This window comes from Girardinichthys multiradiatus, chromosome 4, assembly GCF_021462225.1.
Source record: "Girardinichthys multiradiatus isolate DD_20200921_A chromosome 4, DD_fGirMul_XY1, whole genome shotgun sequence".
Lineage (NCBI taxonomy): Eukaryota > Metazoa > Chordata > Actinopteri > Cyprinodontiformes > Goodeidae > Girardinichthys > Girardinichthys multiradiatus.
Genome location: NC_061797.1, coordinates 12,813,638 through 12,829,984, shown reverse-complemented (window position 1 = coordinate 12,829,984; position 16,347 = coordinate 12,813,638). Strand labels below are relative to the sequence as shown.

The 16,347-nt window shown below is 39.3% G+C and overlaps 2 long non-coding RNA genes and 2 other non-coding genes across 5 annotated transcripts; 1 reads left to right on the top strand and 3 right to left on the bottom strand.

Moving 5' to 3' along the window:
* Positions 1-954: 954 nt before the first annotated feature.
* Positions 955-11,015, top strand: LOC124866755. 2 transcript variants are annotated; one of them, XR_007037907.1, is made up of 5 exons: positions 955-1,047; positions 5,934-6,021; positions 6,117-6,142; positions 6,486-6,560; positions 10,176-11,015. It is a non-coding gene; the product is annotated as an uncharacterized LOC124866755 (long non-coding RNA). The 2 variants fall into 2 exon arrangements; XR_007037908.1 differs by having other exon boundaries at positions 985-1,141.
* On the bottom strand, positions 2,865-5,176 carry LOC124866756. The gene is made up of 2 exons (XR_007037909.1): positions 4,929-5,176; positions 2,865-3,507 (listed from the first exon to the last, which is right to left on the bottom strand). It is a non-coding gene; the product is annotated as an uncharacterized LOC124866756 (long non-coding RNA).
* LOC124867652 lies at positions 2,866-3,029 on the bottom strand. Its single transcript, XR_007038116.1, has one exon. It is a non-coding gene; the product is annotated as a U1 spliceosomal RNA (small nuclear RNA).
* LOC124867662 lies at positions 4,350-4,513 on the bottom strand. Its single transcript, XR_007038125.1, has one exon. It is a non-coding gene; the product is annotated as a U1 spliceosomal RNA (small nuclear RNA).
* Positions 11,016-16,347: the final 5,332 nt, after the last annotated feature.

Genomic DNA, 16,347 nt, shown 5'->3' with positions numbered 1-16,347 from the left:
CATGGACAGGTTGCCAGTCCATCGCAGGCCAACACAGAGACATACAGGACAAACAACCACGCACACACTCATGCACACCTAAGGGCAATTTAGAGAGACCAATTAGAGCAGGAAAATGAGAGTAAATACCACACACCAGGTAAAGATAGAACAAATATGAGAAACAGAGTATTAGCAGCCAAATAATATCAGTAACATTTTAAATGACAATTAAGTAGCAACATAATGTTGGGTGTTACACTCCCTGATTTATGCGGTAGAGGAATGCAGCACTCAGGCTGAAGCGCTTCACAACAACATCCTTCATATCAGTGTTTAGAGAAAAATTCACAGGACGGTCATGCTCAGCTCGTCTTTGGAAACATTCATATTTGGATGCGTTTGTATTTAGAGGTTCCACCTGTTCATCTGTTTTGGCAACCGGACCCCCGCTAAAACTGATCTGAAGTTAAACCAAGTGGGAAAAAACTTTGCAGTAATGTTTAAAGTTCCTGTGCATCAGGTAGTTTGAATGACTAGAAAGTAAAGCTTTGATACACATGTAAAAGATGAAGACTTGAAGGTTAAAATACAAACGTATTTCTCTCATCTTACTAATATTTAATGCTCCAATGTCACTTTTTAAATGGATTACGTTATGCAATGTATGATTGTTAAAACGTTTTACAACTACCTTTATGAAACAATGTTAGAAAATGGCAAGTAGTCTTCAGTTGGTGTTGAACAAGAAGAAATAAAGAGCTTCAATCTGTGTTTGGTTGGAGCATTAGTTGATGTAGAACAGGGGTGCTCAATACATCGATCGCGATCTACCGGTCGATTGCGAAGTGACATTAAAAAAAATATTTGTCAGCCTATCAAACATCCCGTCACTTGATTGACATACAGGGCAACCATTCAGATGACATGAAATGTGGAGTGGCATGTTCGGATTGTTCATGGAAAATACGACATCGACTTTCCGCCAAAAAGCCAGCTGAGAAAGAGAAAGGTGGAGGAACTAAAATCCCAGTTGTCCGGACAGCAGTCACCGAAGCATCGTTCCAGGTGAGTCACGCCATCGTTAAAAACAATAAGTCCTTCCAAGACGGAGAGATGGTAAAAGAAGCATTCGTTGAAGCAGCTGACTCAAGTAATTCAGGTAATTACAGAAAATGTAAATAATGATTTATTATGTGTGTTGTGCAATATTGGCTTATTCAGTAATGCAAGGTACATCAACATACATTATACATACAAAGACTCCTTAATAAATTTGAAAATAGTTATATGTTTTGCATTTTTGTAGTGGGTAGGTTGATCTTTTTGACTCTGTTGTTTTATAAGTAGCTCGCATGCTGAAAAAGTGTGAGCACCCCTGATGTAGAACATCCCTGCATCTGGAGCAACTTGGCTAGAGTGCAGAAAACCCCTTGAAACAAAATTAAAAGTTCTCTGGCGAGCTCTGGTGGACAAATGAGGCAATTGTGCAAACTGCAAAACGTTGCAAGATTATAATCATTTCACCCATTCACCCTACCCTACTGTGTCATACAGAAGTACCTGGCTGCAGGAACCAGCAAACCTCCGAAGCTCCCACCACCCTCAGCTCTTTAGTTCATAAATTTGTGTAATGTGACGCCCTCACCCCTAACGCTAACCTAGACACCTAATCATCACCCCCTAAACTAAGCTTTATCACAAGCTACACTGATAAAAGGTCAAATTCTATGTTTATCAGCCTACTTGCAGTTCTTAACACAAAAATCAACTTGCAAAGATTTGCTCCAAGTGGAGTAAACTGTGAACAAACCTGAAAGAGTTTTAGATTGTGGGGCCTTAGAGCTGTGTTGGTAATCTTTAACTAAATACACACATGGTTACATCCCTAAATGTTTGGGGTTAAAAATGGAGCATCTTACACAAGTTGGTACATATCAACCATGTGTCAATGTTTTTGCTACCAATGTGGATGTTTCAAGCCTGCTTTGATATCTGTTCATTTAGGTATTTTTCTATAACCTGCTTCTGTTCTACCTTAAGAAAATGTGGTTCAATAAATATTTGCCAGCAAGAGATCACAAGACATTTCAGTTTAATCAGGAGGTCATAATCTGTATTTCATATAGTCAACAGACCCCAACTGGAATCAGTACCATTATAAATTAAACTAGTCTCCAGAAAACAATATATGATTAAAACAAATTATCCATTACATTCAAGAACTTTTAATGATTATTTGTTTCCATGATTTAAAACAAATTAACACTTCCACAAGTTCATGGATATAAAACCGCTTCATTACAGATACACTACAGGTCAAAGGTTCGAGAAACACTTTCTCATTTAATGGTTTTCTTTTTTTCCTTGACTATTTACATTGTACATAGATTTTCACTGAAGGCATCAAAACTGTGCATGAACACATGGAATAATGTAGCAAACAAAAAATTGTGAAAGAACTTTAATTATATTTTAGATTCCTTAAAGTAGTGCCCTTTGCCAAGAGAGCAAAGCAGTAATCAAAGCAAATAGTGGCTAAAAATCTAAAATATAAAAATGTTAAGATTTACTTCACACCTTTTCTATACTACATAAATGTATGTGTGTTCATTCATAGCTTTTTTGCATTTGTTGAGAATCTACTATGTAAACAGTCGTGAAAATAAGAATACCCAGAAAGTGATAAAGTGTATCTAAAGCGTTTGACCAGTAGTGTAACTCATAATAGAAGTACATTCATATTAGAATGGATGTTAATTGACGTAATCATATCAACCACAACTTTAATAACTAAAATATGTGTATTTAACAAAATAGATGAATAATGAACATTAGCACCAAAGAACAACACTGTTATTAAATATTTTTCATTTCACAATTAATCAGGGGAGAGCGCGAACGCAGTCCCCCACTACCACAAATTATGCAGTCGAGATTCCCACATTTGGGGAATTCGCAGGGGTCAGCACAACCGGAGTGCAATGGCTGAGCCTCACCCTGGGTGAACCACCTTCTTGATCATGGTATCTCCCCTGCCAGGTAAGTATGAGTTGTTCTACTCACACACCGGGATGTCTTTCACACACACACCTAAATGAATCATGGTGCCAACACACTATCACCTAACAAAACCAGAGCCTGGAAGCTGTCTTGCTACCACAGTTAAAGCATACTGGAATAAATGTTGAAGAAAATTAAAAAACAGTTTACATCTAACGTTTAAAAAAAAAACAACAATTTTATTACCCACAATGCAACACTGCATTAGCATGGCTAAAGCTAACCAACATCTGACATATTTCCACTATTTGTAACTTCTTATAAAGTCCCAACAGCCAAATAGAGAGCTCATGAGTCAAAGATACACCAGTCTGAAATTAACTAATTCATCCACATCGCAGAGAATAAATATGAAACATGTAATGATGTTTGTTTTACTTAGTCTAACCACTTCCTGTTTCTTTGTGACCATGTGAAAAGTCCTGCTGCTGCCACCTGCTGTTCACAAGAAGAAACTGCATCCATCTGTGTGGAAACAGAAGAGACACAATTAAGCTGCAATTAAGTTGATTGTGAGTCTTAAACGTCATGAGAAGAGGCAAAAATATCAATATCTGTGACTGAGTCCAGCTTTCAGACTCATCACAGCCCATATGATAATGTTAGCTGATCTCCTTCACATAACTGTAGTTCAGGACATGGGTACATATTAGATGTTGTTCCTCCTTATGTTGTTTCTTGACCTTGAAGTCAACAGGAGCTAAAATCCTTGGTCACATAGAAAAATCATGTATGCCATTCTTCAAATAAAAACTGATGGTCATTTTTTATTTACAGTATATATGGCTGTAGTCTCTGTTTGCAGCACTGCTGGTGTGAAGCTGTGCCCCTGCAGGGGGAGATTAATGTGGTTCCATTTGTAATCAAAACCAGTTTTAACAACTATTAGCTGCAGGGTACTATCTATATGTTGATAGTTTGTGTTTTGTGGCCATTTAAAAAAAACAAGCATCACAATAAAATAGAATATCATTAAAAAGCAGATTTTAGTAATTCAAAGTCTAACTCACATAGGTTCATTACAAACACAGCTATATTTCAAGCTTTTATTTCTGTTCATTTGAACAATTATGGCTAACAGCTAATCAAAACCCAAAATAGAATCTCTGTATCTGTTCAGCAGTACAGCAATCATATCTGATAAAAATGAGACACTAATGCACAGAAACCTAGTTACTCTCATAAGTCTGGCATATTTAGATGTGCAACATGCTTTAATATATATATGCACCACTGAAAGAATTGCATTAATATCAGTTGTAAATTCAGGTTTCTCTTTCTATTCATGGTTTTCTTTAACAATTAATCAGGGGAGAGCGCGAACGCAGTCCCCCACTACCAGAAATTATGCAGTCGAGATTCCCACATTTGGGGAATTCGCAGGGGTCAGCACAACCGGAGTGCAATGGCTGAGCCTCACCCTGGGTGAACCACCTTCTTGATCATGGTATCTCCCCTGCCAGGTAAGTATGAGTTGTTCTACTCACACACCGGGATGTCTTTCACACACACACCTAAATGAATCATGGTGCTAACACACTGTCACTTAACAAAACCAGAGCCTGGAAGCTGTCTTGCTACACTAGTTAAAAAACACTGGAATAACTGTTGTAGAAAATTGAAAAACAAAGTTATTAAGGTTAGATTTATGGTTTAAAATGCAGTTTGACTACCCACAATGCAACACTGCTTTAGCATGGATAAAAGGCTAACTAAGCTAACTGACAGAACATCTCTATTTTCAACCTTCTCCAAAAGACCAACAACCCAACAGCGCTCATATGGGTTGAAAATATGTTTGACCTTTAATAACAACTGTTTGATGCACACCATAACGCCAAAATAAAGAATAAAAATACATTTTAAAACGTATTGTTAAAACTTACAGCACAACCACTTCCTGCTTCTTGATTTTCAGACTCCTGCTGTCGCTGCCACCTGCTGACCAGGAGGGGAAATTACAGCCATTTTTTGAACAGTGTGAACAGGCTGGAAGAGAAATAAATAAATTAACATCAAAATATAAAACATATATTATAAATCTCATTTATAAACAATATCTCATCGCCCTAAAGACTGATCTTTTCCAGCAACGTTTTGAACCAAACCTTTGAGCATCTCAATGGGTGACTTCATTTCCTGAACACGAGTTACTGCAAATCATGATTGTGGACTGTGGCTCCCTCCATATTATGTTAGCATCAAAGCAGGAGAATTTCTCATGGATAAATACCATTAAATCTGTCTATTCTTTGAAAAATATGTCTGTGGTATTCCTACAGATGCCAACTGCTGTGTCTACAACCCATCTGCAAAAAACCTTCAGTAAAAAGGTGATGATTAGTTTGAATGTTATTCATTCATTCATTCATCTTCTATACCACTTATTCCATAGTGGGTCACGGGGGAGATGGTGCCTATCTCCAGCAGTCTACGGGCGAGAGATAGGTTGCCAGTCCATCGCAGGCCAACACAGAGACATACAGGACAAACAACCATGCATACACTCATTAATACATAAGGGCAATTTAGAGAGACCAATTAACCTAACAGTCATGTTTTTGGACTGTGGGAGGAAGCCGGAGTACCAGGTGAGAACCCACGCATGCACGGGGAGAACATGCAAACTCCATGCAGAAAGATCCCCAGCCAGGGGGGTCAAACCCAGTTTGAATGTTACAGAATAAAATCCTCCAAGTGGACAAATGACAAAGGCTAAAGAGAGCAGGAAAGTGAGAGTAAATAAGAGAGAGTAAATACCACACACCAGGTAAAGATAGAACAATTATGAGAAACAATTGATATAGCAGAGTTTTTGCTTGTGTTACACTCCCTGACTGATGTGAAGGTTTGTGTTGTGTTTTTCTGTTTGTCCTCCCTCACCTCTTCAGCAGGGTGTGACTGACAGGCTCCGCAGCTGCAGCTCGTTGAACCAATCAGGAGGTGCTTAAAAGGAGCAGAATCCCTGAAAGACACCAGGTTGTTAGCTCACATAGTATAGTAATCAGGCCAGATCTTGCTGACTTCTTCATGAAGTATTTTGATTGATCATACCTTTGTCTCCTTCCTTCTAGGATCCTGCTCCAGTAAACTTCGTCAGGTTTGTACCTTGGTGGTTGGTGTTCCTCAGTCTCTGGATTTTCCAGAAGATCCCTCCTTGATCCTTGTTAAACTGCAGCTTGGTAAACCATCCACCTCTTTCCTCTCCATCCTCTGTTAACTGAGGTGTCTCAATCAGCCTCATTCTGGGGAAGAACAAACAGATGCCCTTCCATCTCAAACCTCGCAAACACTATCAATCTGCCAATCTACAACTCAGGGTTGCTTATTTTCTCTGAACCTCCATCTTCATCACCAAACAGCAGGCCACTTATTCAACCTATTACAAGACCCCATATTCAACCTAACCTTACCACCAACTAATCCTGACCTTCTCCTTCCAGTGTTTGGCCTGGTCCTGGTGCAGAAACCTGATGTTTTCTACCTTGTGTTTTCTATAAACCTCCTAAAACTGCCAGGTGAGTCTGTAATTGCTGCTTGAACCAGAGCCGAGCCAACATGACTATGCCAGCTTCGGAACAAATATATTTAATAAAAGTCAAAACATTTATGACCATCTGAAGCCCATGAACCCCTTCATAAGTTATGCTTCCCCTGCTGGACATTTAAAGAAAATGTAATTTTCTTCCTTCACTGCTTTTAAAAACGCCATTAAAAGCCTTAAACTAAAACATGCATAGTAATAAAAAGGTTGTTTAGGTGAAGCCTATTTATCTCTTATTAGTGACCAGAATTGAAAAAAATATACATAAAATGAAATTGGACCGAGCAGGTCAGCGGCCTACACAACGAGGTAGCGTAATACACTTACAGTAATATCTACACTTTAATCCAACCTGTGCTTTTCTAAACGCGGACGACCCATTTATCTGGTCATTTTGTTTGCATTAATCGTCTTTTAGCGTCTCAGGTGAACACAACCTGCAGAGAAACGCTATGAGCCAAACATGGCGCCGAGGAGACGCCGCCAGCGCCCAAACCTTGGCGAAAAGGTGCTAAAAACCCCTGAAAATGTTCATATATTTAGTTAAAAAGCAATATAACGAAACCATAAATGTCACAGATTAAACAAACCGACTTACTGGTAAGATGCCATGGCACAATGAATTCCCTTCACATCGACTCTACAGGTCCTTCTCAAAATATTAGCATATTGTGATAAAGTTCATTATTTTCCATAATGTAATGATGAAAATTTAACATTCATATATTTTAGATTCATTGCACTCTAACTGTAATATTTCAGGTCTTTTATTGTCTTAATACAGATGATTTTGGCATACAGTTCATAAAAACGCAAAATTCCTATCTCACAAAATTAGCATATCATTAAAAGGGTCTCTAAACGAGCTATGAACCTAATCATCTGAATCAACGAGTTAACTCTAAACACCTGCAAAAGATTCCTGAGGCCTTTAAAACTCCCAGCCTGGTTCATCACTCAAAACCCCAATCATGGGTAAGACTGCCGACCTGACTGCTGTCCAGAAGGCCACTATTGACACCCTCAAGCAAGAGGGTAAGACACAGAAAGACATTTCTGAACGAATAGGATGTTCCCAGAGTGCTGTATCAAGGCACCTCAGTGGGAAGTCTGTGGGAAGGAAAAAGTGTGGCAGAAAACACTGCACAACGAGAAGAGGTGACCGGACCCTGAGGAAGATTGTGGAGAAGGGCCGATTCCAGACCTTGGGGGACCTGCGGAAGCAGTGGACTGAGTCTGGTGTAGAAACTTCCAGAGCCACTGTGCACAGGCGTGTGCAGGAAATGGGCTACAGGTGCCGCATTCCCCAGGTCAAGCCACTTTTGAACCAGAAACAGCGGCAGAAGCGCCTGACCTGGGCTACAGAGAAGCAGCACTGGACTGTTGCTCAGTGGTCCAAAGTACTTTTTTCGGATGAAAGCAAATTCTGCATGTCATTTGGAAATCAAGGTGCCAGAGTCTGGAGGAAGACTGGGGAGAAGGAAATGCCAAAATGCCAGAAGTCCAGTGTCAAGTACCCACAGTCAGTGATGGTCTGGGGTGCCGTGTCAGCTGCTGGTGTTGGTCCACTGTGTTTTATCAAGGGCAGGGTCAATGCAGCTAGCTATCAGGAGATTTTGGAGCACTTCATGCTTCCATCTGTTGAAAAGCTTTATGGAGATGAAGATTTCAGTTTTCAGCACGACCTGGCACCTGCTCACAGTGCCAAAACCACTGGTAAATGGTTTACTGACCATGGTATCACTGTGCTCAATTGGCCTGCCAACTCTCCTGACCTGAACCCCATAGAGAATCTGTGGGATATTGTGAAGAGAACGTTGAGAGACTCAAGACCCAACACTCTGGATGAGCTAAAGGCCGCTATCAAAGCATCCTGGGCCTCCATAAGACCTCAGCAGTGCCACAGGCTGATTGCCTCCATGCCACGCCGCATTGAAGCAGACATTTCTGCCAAAGGATTCCCGACCAAGTATTGAGTGCATAACTGTACATGATTATTTGAAGGTTGACGTTTTTTGTATTAAAAACACTTTTCTTTTATTGGTCGGATGAAATATGCTAATTTTGTGAGATAGGAATTTTGGGTTTTCATGAGCTGTATGCCAAAATCATCCGTATTAAGACAATAAAAGACCTGAAATATTTCATTTAGTGTGCAATGAATCTAAAATATATGAATGTTAAATTTTCATCATGACATTATGGAAAATAATGAACTTTATCACAATATGCTAATATTTTGAGAAGGACCTGTAAGTTATTTGGACTCGGACTCCATCGTTGGGTTGTTCCAGGCCAATTATGCAAATGAGCCTTGATCAGGCGGTTCAATGACACGATTTAATGTGTTTCCAGGCCTGAAGAATAAAACAAGAACACTTTATTGAATCCAATAATTAAGACCAACAACAGAGCTTCAAATAATAAATCACAGAAATAGAATGAAGCCTTTCAGTGGTTTTATTACAAACACAAGTAAAAGCAACAACTAACAAAGTTAAACATTTAATCTTCCTTTTATAATGTCTGAAAGGTAACATCAAAATATTAAAGTAGAAACTTGACATAAATATAGCAGCAACAGCTGATTTCAAATTCTTTACAGCTTTATATATATTTCATTAACTTTAGTAGTGACTTCAATGTTTAGAAATGGAGCTCAGGGTATTATGTTTTGCTCTTGAAACACACCAATAAAATATTAAATAATGCACCTGCTTGCTTACTGCAGTCCACTTTTAATTTTTCAGTGAATTAAACCTTTATTTTAAACTTTTTCATGCTATGAAACAAATAAAACAAAGTGCATTTTATTGCATTAATTTCAACCTTTTCTTCGAAACTGTGGCAAACTCAAAGATTCTCATAATGACAGAACCTGGTCACTGGACCCTTGCTGGCCTGCTTTTTCTCTGCAAATAAACCTACTAATTATTTCCAGGAAGTCTAATTAGTTCAAATATTTAAGAACATTATGTTTTTTGTTTTCAATTTTAAACATGTCAGTGTTTTTCTGCTTCTTCTCACATTAGAGAAATATATAATATCTTCATTGATTAGACTGGAGCAGTTTAGGAATAATTAAACATATACCTTCATAATGTCTGGTTAGTGCGAGCAGCACACGAGTGATGCAAACGGCTGTAAGTGACCTGGTCTATGATTACAAGGGATTCAGAGTTATAACATTAGTTTAGTCAGAGGAACGAAACTTTTTCTTAGTGCAGTTCTTAGTTTCAAAGCAAAGAAGCGGGTCAGAAATACAGCTGCCTGTCAGAAATAAAAGTATTTCACTTTAAAAAAAACATCTGAATAGGAATATCAATAATAGATTAGGTTAATTTCACTGGGACCTGGTACATTAATAGCATTGCTGCAAATGCACCAGAGTTGGCCAAGAAGCTATTTTTCATCATAGGTTATAGAGAACTGGCTGCAGTGGATAGTGGCATCATATTTTTGAATTCACATAAAATTACTGACTTCAAAATATACGTTTCAAGCAGTTCCTGATAGTCTGTGGCTAGAAACTGGTCTAAGATCTGCTGATACGTGTTCAGATGTTTCTGTTCCTCCTTCCTAATGGCAGAAGCAGGAACATTGTCTGACTGGAATAGCGAGGACCAGAAAGGGTCTGCTGCTCCTTGCTTCTACAGTGCTGTTGTAGAGCTCCTGGATGGCTGTCAGTTCAACCCTGGTGATGTATTGTGCTGACTTCACCTCCCTCTGCATGCAGTCTGCATCATTACAGCCACCATACCAAGCAGTGATACACCCTGCTAGAAGACTCTTAATGCTCCACAAGTGGAAGGTACTCTCTACAGCAGCTGTTTCTCCCCCTCTGCCTCTTCAGTGCTCTCTGGGTCATATTCTCCTCCACGTAGCCTTGATGTGTCCATAAAATACTATATTGTAAGATTAAACCATGTATTGTACATTGATAACATAGTTGTCCAGTTGGACTCTAACAGCCCTTAATTCCCACTCTTGGTGCACATCTTAGGTGGCCTATTCTCTACAGTCAGAGAATACATCATAAGTTAACTGTAACTGAAATAATCATTTCAATATTATCATAATTTTCCTAATCCCATGTGGCTCTACTGATGACATTTGATTTGTTTATGGCTGTACAGTCATGAGTAAACAGGCTTTACAACAGGGTGCTGTTGTGGAAAATTCTTTTTATCCCTCTCATCTATGACCGCTGTGTTTGGTTACTTAGAGGAAATGGGTTCTAAATTCATTATCAGAAGAGTTTATGGTTAACACTTCCTGAAGTGTTGTATCTCAAGGGATGGTAGATGGGTGCCCTCATAAATAACTTTGTTACCTTTGACCCAGGGAGGGGTCTAGGGGCTATATTTTCAAACTATTTTATGTTGAGATAACACCCACATACTGGTATAAATACTGTCTGTAAATTTTGTTCGGGGCTCTGCTTCACTGACTCGTTCAGTGACAGGGTCTTCAAATGCTGTATGCCTTTGAATAAACTTATAAAGATAAAATCCGGTCTTTCTCTTGTTAATGAGTTGTCTTCTCTCCCACTTTGATTAGAAAATCCACAATAGTGCTTAGCACACACCCCTGTGGGATACAAAAGCTGATTCTTGCATCTGTGGTGGGCTTGTAAAGAAGTCCAAGATCTGGTTTGTAAAAAGAAGAACTGATGCCGAGGTCCTGGAACATCAAGTGTGGATGAAACTGTTGAATTAAAAGCACAGTTTTGCTCAAAATATTGAAATGCACACAACATTATGGGTGACATACCAGAGTTCAAAAGAGGACAAATTGTTGGTGTACGTCTTGCTGGTGCATCTGTGACCAAGACAGCAAGTCTTTGTGATGTATCAAGAGCCACGGTATCCAGGGTAATGTCAGCATACCACCAAGAAGGACGAACCACATCCAACAGGATTAACTGTGGACGCAAGAGGAAGCTGGTCTGAAAGGGATGTTCGGGTGCTAACCCGGATTGTATCCAAAAAACATAAAACCACGGCTGCCCAAATCACGGCAGAATTAAATGTGCACCTCAACTCTCCTGTTTCCACCAGAACTGTCCATCAGGAGCTCCACAGGGTCAATATACACGGCCGGGCTGCTATAGCCAAACCTTTGGTCATTCATGCCAATGCCAAACGTCGGTTTCAATGGTGCAAGGAGCACAAATCTTGGGCTGTGGACAATGTGAAACATGTATTGTTCTCTGATGAATCCACCTTTACTGTTTTCCCCACATCCAGGAGAGTTACGGTGTGGAGAAGCCCCAAAGAAGCGTACCACCCAGACTGTTGCATGTCCAGAGTGAAGCATGGGGGTGGATTGTGCTAGATGGGCGCGTCACTGCCAAGGACTACCGAACCATTCTTGAGGACCATGTGCATCCAATGGTTCAAACATTGTATCCTGAAGGCGGTGCCATGTATCAGGATGACAATGCACCAATACACACAGCAAGATTGGTGAAAGATTGGTTTGATGAACATGAAAGTGAAGTTGAACATCTCCCATGGCCTGCACAGTCACCAGATCTAAATATTATTGAGCCACTTTGGGGTGTTTTGGAGGAGCGAGTCTGGAAACGTTTTCCTCCACCAGTATCACCTAGTGACCTGGCCACTATCCTGCAAGAAGAATGGCTTTTTGGATCCACATAGATCTAAAGATCCATTTACTACAAAAAACTGACTACTTTGGTTGTTTAATTAAAATATTGTTGGTTTAGTTATGCAATAACTACTGAAAATAATAAGAAGCAGGTACAGATTAACCATTTCTAAGAGATTTCGTTTTTTTGATAAAAACAGCCGGCTTTGGAAAAGGTTTGGACTCGACTGATCTGGAAACTTTGTCACATATACACATTCAGCGCTGGTAAAAATTAACCAGGATTTACTCCTTTGTGTAAAAGCATTTTGAAGAACAAAAACATGGAGCCACGGCCCAAAATGAAGATCAGACTTAACGGTGATTCAACCTTTTTTCTTCTGAATGAACTCCAACATTACAGTGAAACTACAAAAACGGACAATAGTTCAGCTGTAAGAACATTAAACCTCTGTTTTAATACTACAGACAGTTACACCTGCCCATCATCTCAATACCACAGTCAACATCATCACAAAAAAGGCTTTCATTAAAAATATCCACATTTTGGTAAGTTGCACATTTCTGTTCATATTATTTCAATTCTGCTGAGCATTTGTGCAGTTATGGAACGTGATAAACATCTATCTTTTTTAAACAAGAAAATATATTCCTAATATAAAAGCTTAATGCATCTGTACATCAAAGATATCAATAAAGAGATCTGAACTTGAGAAAATGATCCAGTCCTTCAGCAGGAAAATCAGCTTAGACATTCATATTATTCATTATTATTATTATTATGAAAATCATGACCTGAAAACATCACAGAGGTAAACAACAAACCACACTATGCTATTCCCATTTTAAAGCATTAAAAACATCCTGAAATGTGAATGACCATCTCATTAAAACTAAACGCTCCCAAATGGACATTGCAAATAAAAATGAATGCATGCATTTAAACATTTTACTTAAAACCTAATAAGCAGATTTTATATTCAGCTCATCCAGCAGATGTGTTCTTCCTCTGGATTATGTGCATCCTCAGAAGAATCTGTCACTTTAGAGATGAGATGAAGCAAACAATAGATCTGCAGTGCAGATTCAAACAATAATTCAGCTGAAGTCTGAATAACAGATGATTTGATTTCTGCTTTGCTGTCAGTCCAGCTCCTCTGATGGTGCTTGGTCAAACGGTAAACTCTGGGTATACTTTGGTTTTATAGTGTTTTTAACCATCACATCTGAAATACAAACAGTTTAACAAACAAATTCAGTGAAAGCCTGAAATCCCAACCAACACACGTTTTAGTCTTTTGATGTCGGTTTCAAGAGTTTTTCCACAAGAGAAAAGAAGAAAAGGTCAGCTCCATGTTGATGAATCCACAGGTTCAGAGCATCTTTATGGTTCCATCATGAGTAGGGGCTGCAGTTCCGTTCAATCCAGCCAATCACATCACTCGCTGACGAAGAGTCCCGCCTTCTTCAACTTTGCAGCCCGTCTCGTCGGTTCTTGGTAACAATGGACTGAGCTCTGAAACAAATAACAAAATTCAATCAAGATTCATATTCTTCAAATTTACCTGCTTTGGTCATTGTTCAATGCTTTTGTAATTTTTTATTCAACACTTCAGTAATGGGTATGCACAGTTTCTATTACAATATTGATCACACACTGATAAGAAATTCAGCCTTTATTCAGATCTGTCTGCTTTTATCTGTCATTCCTGTTTGTGTTCTGAGAAACCAAATGCATCAACTGGAAACTGGTTTTCCTTGATAAATTTAACCCAACATAAAAACTGTTAAAACAGAAAACATTCTTTAAAAAAATTTTATTTCTGTTTTGAGTTTTAGCTAAACATGCTAAAAGGCAGCAGTCTATTAGAAAACATATTCTGCCAGCTGCATGAGTCTCTGTTTAGCAAAATGAATAAAAACCCAAATAGAAACAGCAGAATAATCTGATTTCGTTTTCTTTTTATAAAAAGACAAACAGTGACATCTACTAGTGATTTATTACAAAAGCAATGGGATTGACATTTCAAGCTGAAATACTTTTAAACTATGAAATTACCAGATTAAAGTTCAGATCGAAGCCTGTTTCTTTAATTGTCAAACTAGGCACAAAGGTGGTTCTGTGAGCTCAGCTGCAAGATGAAATAACCAGAATAAAACCAGAACAAAGCACAAGTGTTTCTTTTCATTCAGACAGAAGATCACCAATTAGTGGAATGCACAACTTTCATTTGTTTTAATGCTTTTCCAGAGTTTCCTGAAACCCAGTAAATCCGGCAAAGATTGTATCTACCTTGCATCTCTGCTTCCATCTTGATGTCGTTTCCAGATGTGGAGTTTGGACGGCGGAGGTTGTTCAGAGCTGCTCCATAGTTGGCTGCTCCGCCAGCAGTATTCATTTTGACCTGATCCAGTTTGGCCGTGCTTCTCTTTCCATCCACGGTATCCATCTTTACCAGGCAGAGGGTCTGCAGTAGCCCCACGGTGTCAAAGTTTTCTCTTGAGCATTCGCCGCGCTTCTTTAACATCTCCAACACCTGCAGAGAGAAAATACACACGTTCAAACAAATGTTTAAACAAAATACGACAGTGTCTGAATTATTCCAACATACAGACATTCTAATTTATTTACAAAACAGCAGCTAAAAATATGAAATAACTAGTGATTGTCTTCTGCTCATCTGAGATCAGGGTTCAAAGGTAGCAGAGATACCCAAACATCCACGCCAGCAATACTTCAAAGCTAGATCCAGACGGATCCCAAGGTGCTTACAGGCCAGGAGGGTTTTATCATCTGCCTAGCAAGTCCTGGGTCGGGCCCAGGGTCTTTCCTCTATAGGAAAACCTCCAAATATCTGGGATCACAGTATTTCAGACATTTGGAAAATTTACTGCAATGAATTTAGACCAATTTTCAAGCTCAGCCTCCTCACTCTGACGGACCGGAGCAGCGTCCTCGTTACTGCAGACGAATCCTACATTCCACTGTCAGTCTCCTGCTCCATCATACCACCACTCACGAACGACTCTACAACATAGTTGAACTCCTGTTTTAAAAAGATTCACCTCCAACAAAGGAGCACTGGAGTTTACGTCAGCCTCTTATTCTCTCTGAAATAATTTATTTAGTTTGTCTTTGCCTGAGCATTATTACCGTCCAAATTCTGGAGCAAACAGTAATGAGTTTCATGATGAAATGTTCTGATCCCAGGATAAGGTCAAATTAGACGCTCGGGAAAAGGTGTAGTAAACACACCTTTATGTACTTGTATGACTTCAGCTCGCTGAGGTTCTCCTCCATGTAGAGCAGGTACAGAGAGAGGTCATCCCATTGGCCATCAGGGGAGGGCAGGACGCTCACAGTGGGAAGTGACTGGTAGGTTTCCAGGAAGCGGGCGTGTCCCTGGCTGAAGAAGGGGCGGAGACTGGCGTAGATCACCACTGGCATCAGTGCGATGAACACGGCCAAGTTCACGCCGCTGGACAGAGAAATAAACAAAGAGGCTACAGTCTGATATGAAAAGAGAGGTTATAAACCTGCAGAGACCAAATGATCACAAGAGAAAAACAGACAGTGAATGAAAACCTACCCTTTGTCTTTTTATCACCTTCCATTGACATACTGAACAAAGCAGTTAGACAGCAACTAAAAATTTCTGGATCTGTCTTATTGGGCAACTTTTAAGAGATTTTACAGCAAGTAATAACAACCAAGCAGCGCATGTTTTAAAGTGGAACCACACTGACGATTTGCATGAGAAAGTAAAACTTCCAAGGTCAAAATCTCTCATTTAGCAGGCTCTAAAAATAACCTGAACCAGCACATTAGAGGATTTGTACTTTAAAATGTGTTTTTCATAACATTATCTTCTATTTAAAAGTTATAATTTTGTCTCATGTTCTGTATACAGTATTACTAATTTTAAAAGCATGTAAACCTTTACATTATTTTTAGTAATAAATTATTTTCAGCAACAACAAAACTGAGGAGCCATTTGGGACCTGAAAGAGACACCAGTTTTTACTGCGCTGAGCCATAAAATCCTTTTTTCTTAAAAAAAGTCAGAATTGGGGCACACCGACCCAAACACTGAGGCCTCAGTCCTTGACGCAATGCTCCTAGGTCCCAACCTCTGCTGCATGTCTTC